Source organism: Gossypium hirsutum, chromosome A07 (assembly GCF_007990345.1).
Source record: "Gossypium hirsutum isolate 1008001.06 chromosome A07, Gossypium_hirsutum_v2.1, whole genome shotgun sequence".
Taxonomy (NCBI): domain Eukaryota; kingdom Viridiplantae; phylum Streptophyta; class Magnoliopsida; order Malvales; family Malvaceae; genus Gossypium; species Gossypium hirsutum.
In genome coordinates, this window is record NC_053430.1 from 25,685,050 (window position 1) to 25,709,217 (window position 24,168).

At 32.3% G+C, this 24,168-nt stretch overlaps 1 long non-coding RNA gene across 1 annotated transcript; it reads left to right on the top strand.

The window, feature by feature from the left end:
* The first annotated feature begins 9,575 nt into the window (after window positions 1–9,575).
* Window positions 9,576–11,655, top strand: LOC107953085 (uncharacterized). Its single transcript, XR_001699056.2, has 2 exons — window positions 9,576–9,834; window positions 10,084–11,655. It is a non-coding gene; the product is annotated as an uncharacterized lncRNA (long non-coding RNA).
* Window positions 11,656–24,168: the final 12,513 nt, after the last annotated feature.

Genomic DNA, 24,168 nt, shown 5'->3' on the forward strand with positions numbered 1-24,168 from the left:
TCGACAGATAGCTTTTGACCCTCTCTCTTCAAATTCAATTGATCCTATCAGGATTGGATCCATTCTGCCTTATCTAACTTCAACTCTGACGAGACTCGGAGAAAAGGAATCTCATCTTCAAAATCGATTCTATCTTATAAACCAATGAGCAATGTGTTGCCCTAGCTAAGGTCCTGCCGACATTCGATAAGGATAAAGGGTAAAAAAGTCACTTCCTTATGCCAATCTTTACAAGTCTCGGTTATCTTTCACGATTTTTTTCAAGGCTCCCTTTGCTGCACTGTGATATGGCATCTGATTTTCGAGCAAACTATGAACTTTTGACATTGTGCAGTTAGATATAATCTTTTTGGCATCTTTCCTCTTTTTTATTTTTTTGTTTTTTTTATATTTTTTTTGAATTTGATGATCGTAGACTTAGTAATATTGGCCATATGAACTGACTTTTACCCTTTTTTCACGAAGTAATCGACAACCCCAAAGATGAATCAATATCGGTTAGAAGCTTTTGACAAGATCAGCCCCATAATATCCATACCCCACATATAGAAAATCTGTGAAGAAATGGATGAGGCGCATAAGTCTTGTTTTCCTCCATCTGGCATTTATGGCGTAACTAATACAATCTCCTTCTACGGTGGGCCAACAGAACTCGAATCTCATGATTAGCCTGGCCATCATAAAACTATTAGCATATGCTGTTCAAACATTAGCATATGTTGTTCAAACACCTTGCAGCATCCTCACATTTTAATAGCCCAGGCATATCTTGATGCGATCATGCGAAAACATCTTTGAATTGGGAATAACTCAATGATGTCTCACTTTGTCTTTGTGGTGAGCTAGGCTTTGATCTTCACCTCTTTTCTTCTCTTAGGTTCGCAATGTCCATTGCCCCTTTGCAAGGTAAGATCTATTTCTCGTCTTGTTCTACCATCCTTGACAAATCAGGAGATAGACTACAATCTCTATCATTTTCAATGTCCTGAGATCCCTCTAGACCCATATTTCGCTTAAAAGGAGACTCAGAGTCAATGACAGCGTTACTCACATCATTGATATCTGGGGACCCGCTGAAGGCAGATTCCAAAGAATAAATGATTCTAAGGATGATTATTTGTATGGTATGATCATGGATGAAGTATACATGAATATTTGAAAGAAAGTCCAAAGAACAAATGAATCCAAGAACGATTATTTGTACAGTATGAAATGAAATAATAGAATATTTGCTAAAAAAAGATGCATTTTATTGAAATAAAGACTTAGGACACAAGCCTATTTCACAAAAGGATTTTTATTGCTTCTAGGCTTAAAGCAACAAGCGTGTTTTGAATATTACTCTAGATTAGCTCTAAAAATAAAGGGATCCCTTCCATAGTCCCGTTGTTCAAAATAATCCCAAGTATGCAAAAGTTTGGAGACTTTTATTCTTCAGTTCCCTCTTCGGATATATCGTTCAGATTCCCCGATATTCCTTTTAGGCTCTTGACTTGTTCAAGGCATTGCAACTCTTTTGCCCCCACTTTCAAATTGCATTTACTGCATTGTTGGAGCTATTTGGTTTTGAGGAATTGTCAAACTTCACAACTCCTATTTCAATGAACTTTTCGACCAACTTTTTAAATGTAGTGCAGTTTTCAATTGAGTGCCCCATTATTCCTACGTGGTACTAGCATTGAGCATTCTCATTATACCATTTCGGGAACAGAGGTTGCACAGGTTCCGAGTAAAACGGAGACACAACATGCACATCAAAGAGATTTTGATACAACTCCTTATATGACATTGGGATAGGTGTAAATCGGAGCCTTTCTGTATTCGACCTTGAGTTAGATTCCTGCCTCGAAGAGCCTTGATAGCTAGTGGTTACGGTCCTCGGTTGGCCTATGTTGAGAAATTTGGAAGGCATGCTCACAATGTTCACTTCATTTTCGCTGTTTCTCAGGGTTGACCTTTTAGTGCTTTCTCCTACTTCTATCTTCCCGCTCCTGATTGCATTTTCAATCATCTCACCGGACATCACTATATCTGAAAAGTTCAGAGTAGTGCTTTCCAACATATGGTTAATGAATGGGGCTTTCAGAGTATTGATGAAAAGCATCGTGGTCTCATTTTCCAGAAGAGGCGGCTGGACTTGCGTCGCTACCTCTCTCCATCTTTGGGCATATTGCCTGAAGCTCTCACTTTGCTTCTTTTCCATATTCTGTAGTGTAATTCTGTCAGGTGCCATGTCAGTCACGTGGCCATACTACTTTATGAAAGCCCGTGCTAAGTCTTTCCATGAATTGATTTTAGCACGACTTAATTTATTGTACCATTTAGCTGCTGACCCGATTAGGCTATCTTGGAAGCAATGAATTAATAATTGGTCGTTATTAACATATCCCGTCATCCTTCGATAGAACATTGTGATGTGAGCTTCAGGACAACTAGTCCCATTATACTTTTCAAGCTCTGGAGTCTTAAATTTTGGTGGGAGTACTAGATCAGGGACCAAACTCAGATCCTTGGCATCGACCCCGCGATGGTAATCAGCGTTCTCTATCACTCTAAGTTTTTCTTCCAACCACTTGTATCGATCTTCGAGTTGTCTTGCCAGTTCAACCTTTGCTTTTTCTATTCCTTCCATCTCGTCTAGATCAGGAACTTCATGATTGGTTAGACTGTTCCCTGGATTGGAATCTGAGCCCGTCGGGTAGTTCATGGGTGCCGAGGTACCAACCTGATGTTGTGATCTGATAGCAATAGGTACATCTTGCGGACATGTCTGATCGTTTATCGGGGTGAAACCCGGAGGGTATAGAGGTTCCTCATTGTCCTCCCCAGCATTGATCATAGAGTTTTTTTCTTTTCCTAGCCCCTTAGTCAGTAATTGGGATAACTGATTCATCGTATTCCTTTGAGACTCTAGCATTTGGTCCCTTATATCTTATTGGATCTTCACCAATTGCTCTTGCATTTGCAGTTGTAATTGGTCTTGCATTTCTTTTTGAAGTTGTTCAAGTCTTTCCAATCTTTGATCTATATCTTTTATCCTTTCCTGTGTACCGTAAAGATGCCTAGTGGTTTGACTTTTGTCGGTTCCCAGGTTAACTGAAATAATTTTACCTAATTAGGGTTCTTTTAAGGGAAGTATAATGCAAATAATGAATGCAATACAAATGCATGAAATGAATGCAAAAGAAAGGAAGGCATTGATTCTGAATTCAATTTCATTAGAACAACTTTTCTAGAAAACAAATTCCTTTACATAAAACGGACTACATATACGGCCTTTCTCTCATATTTCAAGTGAAGACACCTAACTTCCTCTTCATATCCGGATCTTATGGTCGAGTCTTGCAAATTCCCCAAGAGATGTCTATATTAACTCCTTTTTGCTTGATCCAGGCCGCGACTCATTGATCACTTGTCCCTGCGATACTCATCAGCTCCTTTAAGAAAGTCAAGACTTGAAGACTCTTGAATAATCTTTGTCGGCTTGCATCCTCAGGCAATGAAGCAAAGTCTTGTATTTCTTCACGGACTATCAGCCTTCTTTCATTGTGTTTACTTGGACCATATTTAGACAACCATGTTATAATCCACATTATCAAAAAATTTGTTTTCTTATGACAAACTGTTCTATTTAGCAATCAAATATGAATCAACACCTCCTTCCTATGATGATGTAATGCAATGCAATTATAAACAAAACAAAAACAAAACATGTTACTGTAGGATAAATAAATAACAAATAAAGCAATTCGGGTGACCACTAGGGGTTCGGAGTGGCTCTACCTAGGGTAGGCTCCTAGGTCTCTCTATATGTGGTTTGGTTCTAGAGTAAGGGTACCTAAACCAGCAGATTCCTCGATCATCACCCATTATAGGTTCATATGGACCGAGTTTAGTTTAGGACAATACATTTCCCTATGGCTGCAAGGAGATGAAAATCTCACGAAGACAAAGGTACGGATGTATCCCGAAAGCGATCCGCTATCCTGCACGGAGGTGAAAACCTCACAAAGGAATAGTTTCTCACTCCCACTTAAAGGGTGTGACCACAACGGTCATGCAATGCAATGTGCGAGGATATATGCAAAAAAACTTGAAGCGATTAAAGAAAATGGGAATAAAATGATGAAAACCGTACGAAAAACAGGTGAAATGCAATGAAGGGATCGTATATCAAAACCAAATTTTCAATTTTCGACAAAGAGACAAAAGTTAATCAACTTGTGGCTTGACTCTCTTATTTGGTGTCCCCAGCGGAGTCGCCAAGCTGTCGTAACCATTTGTTTGAAAAACGGGAATCGACTTGGATTTTGAAAATGAAAATGAAAAAAACGGGAGTCGCCACCAATCCTTTTTGGTGAGGTGTGATCGGGTCACCTTAAATTAATCATTTTAATAAAAATTAAGATTTACTAAAACGATAATTTTTGGTCTACGAAAACCAAAAAATGAGTTCGGGAGTCGGTTACGCCCGAGGAAGGATTAGCACCCTCGATATGCCCAAAAGTTGGTATCTAGTTGATTAATGAGTGTCTTAGTGTCGAAGATTAAAAACTTGAAAGACTTTGAAATACGATCCCTCTTTGAAAAAAAGCTCAAATGTTAAAGACCTTCTCGTCTCAAATTAACAAAACATCATATCCAGTAAGTTAGGACACGACATCTCGAACTTTGAGAACGAGCTTGCCTTTGTATGTCGAAATCACTTTTTTTAAAGGATGTTCGGTCGTTTAGGGTGGACGAGAAAAGTCGAAACCCAGTAAGTTAGGGCACGTTTTCTCGAATTTCCCAAATACCGAATGTTACAGGCTAATTTTGGGCCCTTTACAAAAACCCAAACCCCCTAAAACCGAAAACAAAACCCAACTAACCTAAACCTTAAACCATTCAGCCCAATACAAAACAGCCCAAATACCCACCTAAACTAACCCAACAAAGGCCCAAACCTATACATCAGCAAACCTTAACCCTAGCCATCTATCCACCTTCCCACTTGCGCCGAACCTACCCCACCTGCCCTCTGCCACCACCAACACCGGCCATACCCTGCAAAATGAAAGGAAGCACGCAATAGCAATCAGAAGAGAAACGAACAATGTAAAAACAGGCTATAAAAGCAATGAAAATCAATGTACAAGGGTCGGCCATTTTGGGAAATATATACCAGCAATAGATTTCAAACAAAAAAATAGCATAAATCGAATATAAAAAAAGCAGAGTAAAATACAAAAAGAAGAACGAACGAAAACATAAATCGAAAAGTGATTTCGTTTTTCATTTGCTTTATTAATTTCTTAAATCTGTTCCTTTTTTTATTTTTTCTTTTTACATTTCTAACATATATACACGTATATTAAAAAAAACAAAAAAAAATTTAAAGTTTTACCGGTGGCCGGCGCCAGCGCCGACGAGGGTCCGGTGGCCAGACCGGTGATCGGCCCCCATGGCCGAGTTCCTCTCCCCCTCTCCCTCTTCTCTCATTCCCTCTTTTCTTTTTTTTTTCTTTCCCCCGATGCAAATGAAAATTTTCAAAAAAATTTGACTTATATAGGGAACCAAAACGCACCGTTTTGGATCCCCCCCCATTTTAAATAAAACGGCATCGTTGTGGGCCTCTGGTCAGGTCGACCCGACCCGCTCCATCAAGGATCCGCGTGTTTTTTAAACGGAAGGGCTATTTGCGCAATTGACCCTTCCGCTTTTCTAGGGTTTTGCAATCAAGTTTTCTCATTTTCAATTTGGCCCCATAATTTTCCATGCTTTTCGATTTAATCCCTTCGTGCTGCGCATCGTTTTGATAGTAGGGAATATTTGCTATCTTGGTCCCTCCAGGTTGTGCGCGCGTCACATTTTGATCCCTCCTCTTTATTTTCTTTTAAATTAGCCCCAAAATCTAGTTTCCCAATTCAATTTAGTCTCTTTTTACCTTTTTTTCTGTTGTTCTACTTTAATATTATTATTATTATTATTATTATTATTATTATTATTACTATTACTATTATTATTATTATATATTAGTATATACTCTTATTATATGCGTATGTATGTATGTATTTGTATTTAGTTTTTTCTAGTTATTTTATTTTAATATTTTAATGCTATATTCGTTTTTATATTTCAATATTATTATTATAATTATTATACTTATTATTAATATTGTTATTATATATATGTTTTAATATATATGTATATATATTCTTTTACATGTAGGTTTATTTTCATTATTTTATTACCTTTATTGTATTTGTTTTTGTATTTCAATATTGTTATTATATTTATTATATTTATTATTATTATTATTATTATTATTATTATAATAGTGTATATTTTTATTTATGTATGTAGATTTATATGTATAGTATTTTAGTTATGTTATATTGTTCTTTTGTATTTTAATACCATTATTATTGTAATATAGTGTATGCTTTGTTATATACGTATATATTATGTGTATTTTATATATATTACGTATATTATTATTTTATATTACGTATATATTAAATATCGTATTATTCATGTATTTTATTATATATGTGTATATCTTTAATATATATTTATGTAAGTATATCTTTATGTAATATTAGTATTATTATTAATATATTAATGTGCTTTTAACATTGTAATTATGTATGTATATATCGTGTAAATGTTTTAATATTATATTATATATACATTTTATATATTATGAACATGTATTTTCAATATTATTAGTTATATATTTTTGTATATATTACTTTATGTACATATTTCCATATTATCCCATGTATATATATTAAATTCTATTATATGTGTATGTTTATTTTTTTACCATATTTTATATATTATTATTACATGTGTTTTATTCCTACTACATCTATTGTTAATATTTGCACATATATTTTATTCTTGTATACACATTTTACATATAGTATTATTTTCGTATATCATTTTATTTATTATTTTACCCATGATTTTCACTATTATCGCTTATCATTTTATCCTAATATTATTATGTTTTTATTTCTCATATATGCCACGAATATATATTTTTCAATTTTCATTTTATTCATGTATATATTATGTTTATATATTAACATTGCAAGTTATGTTTTTGTTATAGTATATATTCGTGTATATACAAATTATTTTTCGTACGTGTTCTTAATATTATTATTATGTATATCCATTCATTGTTTTCAATTCATTGTTTTCATTTCATGTTCAATCCTAGTATTACATTATATCTTTATCGTTTCTAATATTATTGTCATATTCGTTACTTGCTTCAATGCATTTCCGTCTTTATTTATTATCACTTCATATCAACTTGCTTTGTATTATTTTGAGAATCTTATTTTTGTTTTCCTATTAATTTCAATGTATGAGGCAACATATAGGTTTAACACCAAGTCGTCGACTTCATCGCTATGTTGGGTGAATATCAATCGACTCGTGTTAAAACGGTATGTCCTTCTCAAAAATCAAAAATTGAAAGATCTCGTCTTTTCAATCGGATCACGATTAAATATCACATTAAACTCGTATTTTTGAAAATCAAGACAACACATGTTTATAAGATACCAATTTTGGGCGTCGCGAGGGTGCTAATACCTTCCTTGCGCGTAACCGACTCTCGAACCCTAATTTTTCTCTGGATTTTAACGTAGACCTAAATTTGGCTCTTTTTTTGCTTTAAAAAGAAATCTAATAGGTGTCCGATCACACCTAGTAAAAAGGATCGGTGGCGACTCCCCTTTTTTTATTAAAACCGAGATTCCATTTTCAAATTTTCACTAAATCGCCACAACTAGTGACCAAGCTAAATTTTTTACGTCGTTACACCGAATATTGCCTTTACTTGCTAGAAATGTTATTTCGAGGTAACAAAATGTCATACCCGGTAAGTTAGGGCACCACATTTCGTATCTCCAAGAGTAAGCATTTTTTTTAAAACTAGTATTGCGATTTAAAAGAGTATTTCGTATTTAGGTTAAATGAGAAGAGTCGAAACCCAGTAAGTTAGGGCACGATTGTCTCGAATTACCAAATACGAAATATTTACTTTTATGAAAGAATTGTTTTAATATATTGAGTAAAAAACATGATTTGTAGTAAAATATAAAAGCAAATTAGGGTATTAATATATATAATAACATAATGATAGTTGTGATAGTGCTAAAACAATAATAGGAATTACAAAAAATGAAACAATAACGAAGCTAAATATCGTATAAATGTAAACACATACGTGAGGAAAACTAGATGATCGAATATGCGAGCAAATAAATAAATAAATATATAAAAAATGGCAAAATAAAATGACAATGATAACGAAAACGATAATAATGATATAAAAGTACATACATATATGTATTAAGGTACATACGTAATAATAGAGGTAATAAGAAATATACAAAAGAAATATGTGCATACATAATACTAATAATACAATAAAAATTACATAGTATATATATATTAGTAATAATAATAATGATAATACGAATAATGAATGATTTAAGGTTTGAAATTATTTACAAAGATATAAATAAATATGTGATGAAACTATAATAATAAGAGTAGTGATATATATAAGCAAAATAAGTGCACTTAAACATATATGTATATATATATATTAGTTGGTATAAAGTAATAGCATATAAGTAATTTACAAAAGGAAGAGAATGTTATAATAATAATAGTAATAATGCAATAGTGATAACAATGAAAGGTATAATAATAATAATAATAGTAACAATACAAAGATAATGATAATAATAATAAAAACATTATATAAATATATTTTGAAAATAAATATATGATAATATTAAAAGTATATACATAATATGTACATGATATGTAAAAATATATATTTATACATCATATATTAAAATATAGATATAATATACATAAAAAATATATATATAATGTTTAAAAAGAACAAATATACGTAATATAATATCAATATATATGCGTAATATGGAAAATAATGTATATATATATTAAAAGAATACATATGTGACATACAAATGCATTAATAAAAACAATAATATTAAGCTATTAATAATACTTTATAACATATATATATAAGTATTAAGTAAAAATGATAATAATGAGATGCTCATAAATAGAAATATAAATATAATAACAGTAATAAAATATAGTAGTATGAATAATATTAAAATTAAATAGAATAATGAGAAAAAGTAAAAAAAAGGATGAAATTGAATTGAAAATAGGATTCTTGAGGCGAAATAAAAGGGAAGGGAACTGATTTGAACACGCGAACAAACTGGAAGGACCCAAGGGAAGATATCCCTACCTTCAAAACGCTGCACCTCATGCAAGATTAAAATTAAATAAAAACGAAATAATCGGGCCAAATTAAAAATAAAGAAAAATGAATTGTAGAGTAAGTAAGAGACAGAAGGACCAAAAGGGGAAATATCCCCTTTTGCAGAAACACGCGGATCTCCCTATACTTGGGTCGGGTCACACACGGGTTGTCCAAAACGGTGCCGTTTTGGCGCCTGGACCTCCCCCAAAAACGGCGTCGTTTTATAAACATATAAAAGGCCTATTTTTTTTTTAAAAAAAAAGAATCTTTCATTTTCTTTCTTTTCCAGAAACGAACAGCAGCCCTTCCCCCCCCTCATTTTCTTCATTTTCATCTATGCTAGGGTTTCAAAGAAACCCATTTCGTTGTCGTCGTCGCCACTGTATACGGTGACCGGCGTTCCTAAGCCACTTTTTAGCTGATTCAGCCTTCCCTATCCCGTTTTAAAACCCGAAACTCTAAAAAATAAAATAAAAAAGAACAAACCACCCCCCCGATTTCTTCCTCCAATCTCAAGAAAGGTATGTTTTCTTCTCTTTTCTTTGAAAATATCTCGGTATTTTTTGTCTAAGATATGTTATATCCGAACATATATGTAAAAGAAACGATGTACCTGTAGAAAAAAAATAGTATTTTTGGTTTTTTTCTCTTCTTGCAATTGATGTGTATTTTTATCACAAAAACCGAACCCCTTTTTACATTGGTTTCTATTCGGCTTTATAGCCGATTTGTTACACTGCCCATACTTGCGTGTTCCTTTTGTTTTGCAGGTAGTGGTTGAACGGTGGAGCAGACGTCGGTGATGGATGGGACAGAAGCAGTGTAAGTAGAGGCGCCTAGGGTTTGCTGCTTCCTCTCTTTTTTTTTCTGCTGGTGGTTTGGGCTTGTTTGTAATCGGGCCTGGGCAATTTGGGCATTCTACAAAACTAAAAAGCCCAGTGTGTACCTTGGCCCACAAGCAAAAATCACATCAAAACACGCTTATATGCATATATTAGAATAGACAAATTAAATGTTTCACATGCATAGAAGCACATATCAAAACAAAATAATCCTACCCCTATCCGTTACGCACCACTCCGTTTAACCAATCACACCAAATAGGGCTACAAGAACCCATCCAATTATCACACCAGAATGTGTTCGTATGCCCCTCAGAAAATTCACAGTTCTACTGCCAGAATACACATATATTGTGGTAATACCATTAGAATTACAGTAAAACTGCCAAAAACACACTTCCTCCACCAGCATCCATAGCCCGAAGGGTTCCTTTTCTACCCTTCGATCAAACCCCGATTTCTCCAAAACGGGTTCGAACTGGCCTGCTCCATTTTTTAGTGATGGCATTGCAAACCCCATTCAAATGTTCAAACCATGTCCATAACGACCACACTTGAAGAAAACATTTTGTGGAGACTCATACTCTACATGCAACATCCTTCCATTGATTTTCACCTTTAACACCAAAGGCTTTCTAAAATCCACGCACACCACTAGCCACACGAACCGTCCCCGACAAGCACTGACTGTGTGTACATCTAGTTTTACCACTGGTCCAATCGTCTGCCCAATTGCTCTAATGAGACAATCCGAGTAGTACCGTTTAGGTAAACCTAAAAGCCTAATCCACACCACCTAATAAACAATTTCATTCTGAGCCGTCGAGAAATCCAACGACCATGGTCGGATAGATAAGTAATGGCCAAATATTAACCACAACCCCCAACTAAAACCCTATTGAAATCATTTTCATCCTGAAACCTAACCAGATCCATCATTTGAATCAGGCATATGAGATTCCGCAGTAAAGAAACCCTATTCAATAAAGGGTTAAATCCTATTCTTCTGCCCAATAATTTTACAACGTTTGTCCTTGCCATCCTACACCCAATGTACTCCTATACCCGATTCGAGAATGTTATTGACAGAATACCATCCACCACCTCTATGACCACATCCCCGTCCATGAATGCAAATCCTCCTCCATGGACACATTCTGCACAAGAGTCGATGAGGCCCTTAGTAACATTGATTTATATGACGCCTTAGAGATGCCCGAAATTTGTATCTATTGTCTATTTGCATCCACTGTTGGATCATCCGTATCTGACGGTAAGTCTGATTTTGTACGAACTATCTTCGTTGCTTGACCAATACCGCTATTTGAACGCCAAGGATTCGCGGCTACCACAAAATCCACTGTAGGCGGTGTATCAACCATCGTAATTATTTGGTTTTGGTTTTTACGTTATAAGGAAGAATTTATTCATGCAACTTAATAATTTTTGTTTTAAATTTTGATTTTAACAGAATATAAAATGGGATGAAGCATTATATTATATTTAATCATAATTTTAAATTTGATTTTTACTAGCTCTCTAATCTTACTCATAATTTTTATTGTTGTGTATTACAATTTATTGAATAGTAAAATTTGTAACTCGATTTTAATATATTATAGTAATTAGATTTTCTCAAATGTTACAAGTGATGAAAACAAAATTACCTTTTTATCATATAAAATTTATACATTTTAAAAATATGTTGATACTATTTTATTAAGGGATAGATATCAAAATTATATATAAATTTTGATTTTATGTAATTTTATATATGAAATTTTGATTTGATTCAATTTTCCTAAATCACCAACAATACTATTAAATCAACACCATTTTATGTTGATATATGGCACCGTTTTACATTGATATATGACATACATAAATTATTATGTTAACCTAATATGAAAATAAATATATGTATTCATTTATTTAAATATATACAGCTGAATCCAAATTAAAGTTTCATATATATAATTGCGTCAAATCAAAGTTCATATATTAAATTACACATTTATCCCTTTTATTAATTATTAAAGTTTAAATACATAAAATCATTAAATATATTAAACATGTTTGATAAATTTTAAAACAATAAAAATTCAATCTCAATCTTTCCTCCAAAAAAAAATTTCATTAACTTATTCATTCGTCATTTATTTTATTGCAATTTCTTAATAGATATTTTTAATTTTACATTATTTTCAGTAAATATGATAAAATACTGTTAATAAAAAAAATTAAAATAAAAAATATATAATTATTTAAAACTAAAAACTACTACATTTGATAAAAAATAGATGTGATAGGTCGTTTATTGATTTCATTCCCACTACATCAACAACAAAAAAGGAATGTGGAAAATAGAGTAATTATTGAAGACAAAATTATTAATAAATTTGCAGTTTGTATGATATATTCATGTCGACATTTTGATATACAGAATCAATTTGACTTAAATATTTAATCTTTTATTATCTATCTGGAGGGACATAATAAAGCCGACCATGAACTTCAATTTCACCACCAAAATCGCTACTCTGTTCTGCTCATCACAGCTTCATACGATTCAAAACAATTTCCTTATTTTCCAGACTTCCTACGAAATCAAACTATGTATTATATTGAGGAATTCGCATTCAGATCTTTTAATGGAAATACATGCATTTACCTTATTATTCATTTTATAGTTTTTGTGCAGCATTTAATGTCTTTAAATTAAAAAAAAGATTTTAAACACGATATTATTAAAAAAAATAATTACAAACTCGAATATAAATTTTAAAACCATATGTTTATACCAAAAAAAAGTAAATACGTAATTTTTTTTTACATATTAAGATATGTGCTTATATACAAAAAAGAAATAGTATTTTCCTTGTTAATATATATAAACTTTATAATATTTAAAATATACTTCCAACTAGTTTATTATCCATGCATCTTAGCTTTATTCATTTAATACTAGCTTTCCATCCATGCATGCACGAATTGCTTGTTTCATAAAAAAAATTATTATTTAAATAATGACATATTAATTAAAATTATTGATCACACAATATTTAAAAAATATAAATAACTTAAAATATATAATTAAAATTTTGAAATATAATATATTCGTAATATAATATATGCTTTAATTTTGAGAAAGAAATGTAAAAGGTAAAAGTGTTATAATTTGTAAATATTATATAATTAATGATTCAGACTCATATTGAAGGATGTCAATTGGGTGGGGTGGGTGCGGGGGTGTTCCCTTTTTACCCATCCCCGCCAAGAATTTTCGTTCCCATCCCTGCCCTGCTACCCGTTGCGGGTACAAAACCCAAAATCATCCTTGCTCCACAACCTGTAAGACTAAAACCATTCCACCCCACTACCCACGTGCATCCTCAAACCCATTTAATCCCCACTATACCCACCCTATGACCCACTTCATATAATATATTTACAAGTATCAGTTAAATAAATATAAACCAAATTTTTTATGAAAAAAATATAAAATACCTATCTTCCGGACTCCCATCACATGTGACATTAATCCAACTGTCACCATTTAAAAAAAAAGTCGTCGCAACCCTTTAATTAGTAAATAAAATATAACTTCGACACAAGTTTAAAAAATTTAGAAAATAAAGCCCTTACATAATATCTAAATACAAACAACTTCTCAAATACATCATACTGCATTCAAATGCAACACAAGTGCAAAAAAATAAATACTATTAAATTAATAAAATACTATTAAGATAATTATTAAATTATTTTTTATAAATATGCTTATTATATTATGCGGGCCGGGCAGGTGGGGATGAGGCGGGTACAAGGTCATACCCGTGCCTACCCCACCACCTACGACGAGTCTAATTTTTGTCCCCATCCCCACTCCACCACCCGCAAAACCTATGCCCATCCTCGCCCAATTGAGTGTAAAGTGGGGCGAGACCCCGCGAAACTTGCCCCATTGACATCCTTACTCATATTATAAGTAAGTTTAGAAATAAAGTTTTATTTTAAAATTTTAAAATTTATAAATAATATATATCTAACACTTTTTAATTTTAGAAACAAAATTTTATATAATTTATTTTTCTAAAAATAAAGTTTTAAATAATGTAACTTCATAAATTTGACTTATGAGAAACATAAAAATAGTTCACTAATTTTTGTTATAATATGGATAGAGTCGTAGGTAGAAGTGAAATATTTAAAAATTATTACATAAGACAAGTTAAATTACATAACAATTTTTTTAAAAAATCAAATTTAAATGAAAAATAGTTTTAATATCATTAAACTTATTTATTTGTTGTTATTATTTTAGTAGTCTCATTATATGTTCTGATCATATATCCTTTCTCCAATTCATAAATAGGAGGATAATACACTTCAATGCACTTGAACTCAAGTGCTCCTACATTAACAATAATGCCCATGCGAATTGAGTTAAGACTCAATTCACATCATTAAATTTATTTTTAAAAGAAATATACTACAATAAAGTAAATAAAATATATGAAATTACATTTCAAATATAGTGAAAGTAATAAATTAATAACTATGGTTATGAAGTAAATATTAAGATAAATAATATTTATATTTATCATAATTAAATAATATTTATTTTTATGATAATATTATTTATCTTTATGATAAATATTAAATACTAAATTTATTATTAATTTAAATATTATTTATCTTTATCATAAGTATTATATTACGTTTTATATTTGAATTTTCAAATTTTTTAAGGTTTGAATTTTTAAATTTAAACTAGATTTTTAAGGATAAATAAAGAAATTTCAAAAATTTTAAATTTAAACAAAATATTAAAATTAATAGATTAATTAATGAAAAATTAGAGTAGCTAAAATTAATATTTAAATTTAAAATTAGAATTAACTTAAGACTGCAAATACGAAATAAATAACCAAAAGTTAAATCAATTAATAATAACCAAAAATATAATGGAGAGTTAATAATAAAACAAAAAAATAAAATTAATTATTAGAATTAAATATGAAATAAAAAATAAAATTAAAACTACATAAAGAAAGTTAATTGAACATAGATATACCAAACACAAAAAGGATCGAACATGAAATTACCCCAAAATTAAATTCACTTAAGTGAATTAAGTGAAAAATCGCAAAGTTGACCGACTTCTCACACTTTTAAATACTAAATATTTATTATTTAGTTTAACTTCAGTGAACCCTCTTTATAATAGCTTTATTTGTTTGCTAAAATTTTGTCTATTATAAGAAGGTAACTGTTACAAAGAGATAATTGTTATAAACCTACCTTTGAATTTATATAGTGAATTTCCATCAAATAAAGAATGTTTGAATTATGTTAAAAAAAAGAAAAGAAAGTAGGAACCAAATTGAAATTAAAAAAAAAAGTATAACTGATGCATGCATTATTGTTTTTTTTGCATATTTTATTTTATATTCTTTCGCATGATTAATTATAAAGTTAATAAATCTAAAAAGTTTAATTAATCAATTTTAGTTATCAAATTAAATTAATTAATTTATCTTGAGTTATTAAATTAGAATAATCAATTTATAAGTTTATGATTTTCCAAATTCATAGTAGAATATTTAATTTGGGAACTTAATGATTTTTTGAATTGATATATTTAATTTCACTCGTTAAAAATTATTTAATTGAATAAAATATGGTTATTAGATTTTCTTCATGTGGATTTTAAATATTTTATTGAAATAATATTATAATTAATATAATTTTATTTAATAAATTATAATTAACAGGTTTGCTTATATGAAATGACTATAATTTTACTTAAAGTTTTTTACAATATCTATTATAGAGAACTAATTTAATAAGGAATGTACTTCAACTATGAATGTTGCTTTTATAAGTGAAAAGTTATGATAGAAGGTTAAAATAAAATATAAAAAATTGATTTTACTAGAAATTTGACTGTATAGTGAAATGTTGTTATAATAGGTGGTTGTTATAGAGAGGGTTGACTGTATTTCCTTTCTATTCTGTCTTTGAAAGAGAGAAAGCCTCTTATTCTACCAACTTCTACTTCTATCGCTGCACTGCCAAAGTTGCTATTGTCGCCGCCATCATTCATCATCAATTGATATCTGCAAAAGTTCTTCTCTCCCACCCCTCTCTATATCTATTAGCTTGGATTTCCAAAGAAAAAAATAACTATTTAGAATCCTCAAATATTATCCTTATTTTCAAACTTCTCTCCATCGATCTTGTTGAAAAATATGAAACTGGCCTTTAAGTGCCAGAGAAGTGCCCACTTCCCTTGCATTGGAGCTGTTGAGTGATAGCTTCAATATTTGAGTGTTGGCAGTTCATTGAACAACTTGAATGGGTTGTATTGAGTATTTGGAGGATATTTAACCCAACAATGTAAGTCATATTACTTGGGAAACTCATATTGAAGATTGGATCACATTAAATCACTCGAGATAATCCCTTGTAACATGGACATTTGGATTGGATTAAAACACTATGAGATTAGCTTCCAAGAGTCCATGTTTGGTTTATTCTTTATTATTATTATTATGTAAAAATGTTATTGTATTACTATTTTAATAGGTTTGTGATAGACCTTTTATGTTAGCAAGTCTCGAACATAAATCTAATAAGGGAGAGACTTGTATAATTTTTTTGTACAAAAAGCTTTTAGTACTTATTTTGTTCAAGGTAAGGAACATTTCTTTGAATGCAAATTGTTAGTAAAACTATTTGTGTTAAGGTTTTACTTTCTGAGTTCACAAGGGTGAACTTAATGGTGAGTGTATCTGTCTTCAAAGTTCGAAAGTAAGAAGAATCATCACGGGGTGTATGAGAGGTTAGGCTCACTTGTTTCAACTATAGAAGATAATGGATATTTCTCACTGAGTTAGGCTCAGTAGACGTAGGGAAATTGAATTGTGTAAACAATTCATGTGTGCTTTTTTTGTTTTCAGTTTTCACTTTTTGTACTAAAGAAGTGCCCACTTCCCTATCACTCCTTCCAATTACTTAGATTATTTTGTAAGTAATAATTTAATAATTTTAATTGGTGCCAAAGCCTGTCACTTAATGTAACTAGTGAAGATCTTAAAGGTTGTTAGAACTAAATCATGGAAGGTTCTTCTGCATCTCGTCCTCTTATGCTCGAAGTTGGAAACTATGCTTATTGCAAAACATGAATGAAGGAATACAGTAAGTCCATCCATGAACAGGCATTGCATGCTATGTTAACAGGTTGGGAACCCCCTAAGATTGTCACAAAAAGTGGGAGAGTAGTCAAGCTTGAAGTTCAGTGGACTACTTAGGAAGAAAAACTGGCCAATGCTAATAATAAAGCTCTATATGCCATATTTTATGGAGTTGATCTTTAAGAATCCAAAAGAATTTCCAAATGCATTGTGGCAAAATTAGCTTAGGATTTATTGGAGGTTGCCATTAAGGCACTACAACTGTCAAGCAATCAAATAGGCAAATGTTAACATTGGGATTTAGAAGTCTTAGAATGTAGGAATCAGAAACAATTGGTGAATTTTATGTTAAGTTGTGTGATCTTTCAAATTAAGCATTCATATTGGGAAAAAAGTACTCTAATACAAAGCTTGTTAGAAGGTTCTAAAAAATTTACCTCAAATGTTCTCGATAAAGGTTACTGCTACTAAAGAGGCCAAAGATTTGGAGAGGTTACCCATTGATGAACTCATTGGCTCGTTACAAACTTTTGAGATGAATCTTGATGATGCAAAGCGAGGTAGGAATGAATGGGATAATAACCTAGCTTTTCAAGCCGCTAAGGCAATGCCCACTTCCTTAAATATAACTACTGAAGATTTTCAAGAACAAATTGCCCTGTTACTTAGAAACAAGCTAGGAAATTCAAAAGGTTTGAAGCTAGTTCAAGTACTCCTAAAAACAAGACTAAGGGAATTATCATCAAGGAAAAACTGGAGAAGGATAGAAAGAAATGAGTATAATGCTATAAGTGCTAGGGGTATGGCCACATTGAATCTGAATGTGGTAATTCATCTACAGTAATTTGATATGTAAAATTAGGCTCTCTTAGATACTTAATGAGCTTGTTCTCAAGTAGTTTATGAGTCTTATTAACGTTTTTTTATTCATAGTTTTTAGTGTTAATAATAGTTTTTCTTACGTTTTACTCCTTTCAGAACCTAAATTAGCTAAACTATGCCATTGAGAGTCTGATGGTTGATTTGAGCTTGTGTAAGAAGATGACAAAGGCCACACATCAAGGAGGACCTCAACTATTGTGGATGTCATGACACTAGTACGTATGTGTCACAACACTAACTCCCTATCAACTCAAGGAAGCAAACTTCAACGAAAAATCAACTTGGACCAATCTTCTACTGAAGTCGCGACAGTAGGTGTATTGTGTCATGACACTAACCCTCAAAGTCTCGACTACAAGCCCTCGAGGTTGTGACTCCAAGCCAATGGTTGAAGTGAAGGAACCCAGTGCCACTGTCATCAAAGTTACGACACTAGAAAGATTTTGTCGCCACACCAACTACCTTAAGCCAACCTCATGTTGGAAAAACGAGTTTGGAAAACTCAGTGAAAAATAAATTTAGGAAAAACCAGAGTTTTAAAATTTTTTTCTAAACAAAGTCTTGGTTGTGATATCTACAGTAATAAACACTTAATCAAAATCGTACCTTTTTGATTCATCTAGGATAAGTGCTTCAACTGAGTAGCCTTCTCCGCTATCCTCAAGCTCATGTCTGTCGAGTAAAGGCCCGTTTTGAATCAGAAAAGTTTTCACAAAAATTACCAGTGGGGTAATTTTGTAATTTATTTAAACTTTTGGGTTAAGTTGTAAATAAAAAAATATCTCTAGAAATTTTCTGGAATAATCTCTTCAGAGAATTTTCTCTCTAAAACTTTCTCTTGAATTCAAGTGTGTGTAAATAATAAGCCAATACTCTTTATATAGGGAGAGTTTAGAGAGTTTAACTATTATTTAACTTAATCACTTTAACATTAATACTTATCTTAATAGTATTTTATTAATTTAATATTAAAGTGATTATCTTAATATTAAATTAAATTTAATGTTTATGTTGTAGATAAATATTCTATTATTTTAATAAGATTTAATGTTAAATTTAATGGTATCTTACCTCTGTAATGGCAAAACATGAAAATCTACAAAAATTTCTTGGCCCTAGATGATTAGTGGTACCTTACGAGTGATGACAAAACAAGTGAGACGGTCGCCATTTCCAACTAAAACTGAAAATTGAGGAATCGTTTCGATTGGAAGCCGGAGATACGATGCAACTTTAGTTTGTACAAAATTATGAGTGCTCTCCCATCTAAAAGAATCTAAACAGTTTTACCATGTACTTGACCGGTGAATCGTAACGTGGATGTCGAACAATCACTTACCAAAGTATTACAAGAGATTCTCGATTTAGTCAATACCTCTTGTAGTTGAAGATTTTCTGCTATTGTAGAGTCTGGTGTAGAGTCGATAATCGGAGAACTTTGTATTTCGTCCTTAAACAACAACAATTGCAGTTTTAACTTGCACTTGTAATCCCACGTGTACTGCTTGCCTTAGTGGTAGCAAAGGCCTTATGCCCAGTGTTGAGCTACTTCTGTAGGGAAAAGACAGCGAAAGGAAACCTTGGCATTGCTCGATAGTGTGGTGAGGTTTTGGGTCGATGAGGGTTGTGATGGAGACAATTGCGGTGATGGCAGCATAGGAGTAGGAATGAGTGGTTTGCTTGTTCCCAATGATGGTCAGCCCAAGCCTTTCTTTAGGGTAAGACACTTTTCATGAAGGTAGGCTAGTCCAATTGCATCTTCTAAGTTTGTGGGCTAATGGATCAAGACATCGATTTTATTATACGGTCGAAGGCCCGAAATAAAACATTGTACCAGAAATAATGGGGGTAAGAACATTGTGTAGTTTGTAATAGCCTTAAACTGAGCACGATAGTCTTAAACAGTAGACGTTTGTTGCAACTAGGCAAGTTGTCCTTCAGGAGACTTCAATTTTTGAGACCAAAAACGTTTGACCAGAGCTAACGTAAAATAAGTCAAGTCGAATAGTTTTTTGTTGCGATACATCCAATCACCACTCAGCAGCATCATTGTCAATATAGAAGGAAGCAATGGTCAATTGATCCTATTCTTGGATATTGTAAAAAGTAAAATCGTGTTCTGTTTGACATACCCAGTGATCCAGATTTGTACCTGAAAACCTAGCAAACTGAATCGGTGCCAGTTTGTGAGGGATGTAACAACCCAATTTTCAGTGGTGTCAGAAACAGTGGTTCGAGACCACTAAAATCTGACAACTAAATTTATAAATTTATTATTGTAACGCCCCAATTTTCGGGAATTCTGTGAATGTTGGCATAAGTTTAATTATGTTAGTGGGCCTCTAGAAAGCCAAGCTTAAGATAGAACCTAACAATTTTAGTTAATTTTTGTTCCATAAGAAAAAGGGGGTGAAATTATGAAATAGAACCTATGTGAAAATGTTTGAAAATGCTATAGGCTAAATTGAAGTGGCCAAATAAATAGGAGTGCAAAATAGGAGGATTTGCATACAAACCTTCCATTTTACATGAAGTGGCCAGCCATCATGTTGTTGTAGACAATATGAGCACTTGATATCCATAATTTATGGTACAAATTGATACAAATTGATAATGGGTTAGGTAAATGTTCCATGATAATGGATTAGGTAAATATTCCATGATAATGGGTTAGGTAAATGTTCCATGATAATGGTTTAGGTAAATGTTCCATGATGGGCATTTCATGTCTTTTGTATTAAAGAATTAAATGGGTGAAATATGAAATTTTATTAAAAGAAAAAGGGGTGAAAAGAATAAAGTTTTGTCCATATTTGTTCATCATAGCCTAAAGTTAGAGAAGAGAAAGGAGAGGAGAAAGCTCTTGAATGTTCGGTCACTTGGGGAAGAAAATTGAAGGTAAGTTCATGGTAGTTTGCTTCTATCTTGATGTTCATGAGTTCTTCTTGATTCTACCTTAACTCTTGAAGCATATTTTGGTTTTTGGTTGTGTTGTGAGCATTTGGTCATGAATTAAAATGAAGGAAATGGTTGTTGTTTCATGTTCTTTTGATGAAAAATGGAAGATAGGTGAAGTTGAGCCAAACAAATGAGCATGCATGTGCCTTAGATGCTAAGGGGAAAAATCGGCTAATATGTTGTGCTTTAAAATGATGAAATGGAGATTATACTTAAGTAAAATCATAGATATGTGATGATTGATTGGTGATATACATGTTTAAAAAAAAACATGCATGCAAGTTATGTGTGAAAGAGTGATTTGGTAATAAATCTGCTTGGGACAGCAGCAGTAATGTGGCTTTGGAAAATCACCATAAATTGTGGGAGATGAGTTAGAAGCTGCATAAATTATGTAATTAAAGCTTAATGAGTCTAGTTTCAAATGGAATAAACTAGAACATATTTTGAATTCTGTAAAATGAGAAATTTAATTCGTAATGAAGAGTGGTCAGATTAGTCAAACGGTGAAACATGCGAAACTTTGAGAAAAATCTGGTATTGATTGGCCAAACCAAAAATTCTAAAAATTTTATGGATATAATATATATGAGTCTATTTTCAGGGAAAATTAACGGCACTTGATTGGAGTTTCGTAGCTCCAGTTATAAATGATTTAGTGACTGTTGCTCAGGAAGACAGCTTGCAGTGAAATTATGATTATGTGGTAAACATTGACAAAAATTTGTTAATGAGTTGCTTATTGATTTCTTATAAGCTTACTATGATCTGTAGGTGTGGTTGACCGAATATTGTAAGGGGTTAATACGTAGTTTGTATTTGAATAGTTAGATTAATGTGTTAGTAATCCAATTGTAGGCGGTTCGTGTGTGGATCTCGTCAGCATATCGTCGCAAATAGGTGTGTAACTAACACCCTCTTTCTTAGTCTGGATCGGCAAAATTTGAAAAGCCGAAATGCCAAAAACTGGTATTTTGTAGATTTGCGAGTGTGCTAATGCTCGTGAGGTAAATCGATTAATGTTTTTGGTAAACTGCAAAATTTGGACTGCAAAGTGCATGATTTCTGTGCCCTCGATATTTTTGGGCTTAATGGGCCAAAATTGGAATGATGGGCCAACGGGCCCAATTCGGTAAGAACACTCGGTACGTGATTCTATTAGTACGTGAAAAGTAGGAATATGCATGAAAAACCCTAAATAGATAAATTACTGAAATACCTTTAAAAGTGGAAAATTTATAGTTTTACCCCTAGTAGATAAATTATCGAAATACCCCTAGGGTTAAATTGACCTAAATGCATGTTTGACTGTTGTTATTTACTGCATGCCATGTTGTTATTATCTGATGCATGGGATTGGGATATTGACGGAGGAAGTACTGAAAGTGGCTTGTCCACGTACTGGAGGCTTTGCCTCAACTTACTGTTAACTGAGCAGCAAGGCTGCAACTGTGGAGTGTTGGGCTAGGTGGGTTGAGCTATTCCCCACATGGAGTGTAGGGCTGGTACGGGTGGAGTGTAGTGGTTGGTGGGTTGAGTAGTCTCCCCAAATGGGCTTGCATATGTTATTGATGTTGCATGTATTTTGAAATGGGCCTATGGGCCATACTGTTATCTGAATAAGGGGCTAAGGCCCAGTTTATTGTAATCTGAAAAGGGCTCTGATCCAGTACCACTGTTACCTGAATGGGCTTGGCCCAATAGGCTTGAGCTGACTTGAGCTTTGAATGGGTTTTCCTTACACACTGAGTTTCCCCAAACTCACCCATTTTATTTTCATCCACGCAGGAAATCGCCAACCATAGTGGGCTTGGAGCTGTGAGGGAATTCGGAGTGGCCACCCGTTCTGAAAGTTTGGTTTTCTTCTGGTGATCTGGACATCCTATTATTTACGTTGAGGTTTGGGTTTTTAAATGTAATAAGGCCGCTTAATTATTTTTGATGGTTTTAATATGTATTACTAAGATAGGTATTACTTATTTTAACTGTTGAAATTGGATAGCTTTAGGGCGCGTTTTCAAAAAAAAAAACAATTGATTTCAAAATAACACGACAATAAGCAAAGCTTCCGCAATGAAAGTATTTTCCAAAATTAATCACTTTTCCTAAAAATGACTTAATCAAATCGGTTTCCTAGAAATATACATGACGTTAAGGTGTGGCAATGGCGGTGTGCATGTTTAGGATTGGATCCGAAGGGAGCTTGGTACTAAGTAGTCCGATAGACTCACCTCCTCTTTTTCGGTTTCCTACCTGGTGCACAGCTTCCATTCACTTTAACCTATAATGAAATTATCTTTTAAAACACTAAGTAGGTTTTTTCTGGATCAACAATATAAAATGTTTTGAACGCTTCGATGTGGCATGTCGGATCCTGCCATAACGTCTGGGCCGGGTTTGGGGTGCTACAATTATTTAGCCAATTGTGAATTTAGGAAGGCTTATGAATTAGTGATTTGTGTTTTAGAAATATTTATCAAATTAATTAGTTTTGAAACCGAGGTATCGAGACCTCGATTTCATAAACCTAGCTGTAGATATTTTTATAAATATTTACGGAGTGTCATTAAGCTAGTATTAAAGTATCTTTAAAAAATTTTAACGCTTGGATAGTTAATTAAATAAAAAGGACTAAATTGAAAAAGGTGCAAAACTAGTTAAATAAAATAAATAGTTATTAAATAACTTAAATGATAAATAAAGAAGGAATAAAAGGGAAAATTAGCCTAAAGAAGATGGCTGAAGCGGCATAAGCACATGAAAGAAACAAAATAAGATGAATTAAGGGTAAAATGGTCATTTGGTGAAATTAAGTAAAATAAAATAGTGAACAATTGAATTCTAGACATTTCTTCACCAATTTTCAGTCCAAAAACGCCATAGGAGATTCTCTAAGCTGGTTCTTCATATTTTTGCACCATATCAAGAATCCGAAGACAAACGTGAAAAAGAGAAATTAGCCGAATAGTCCCTA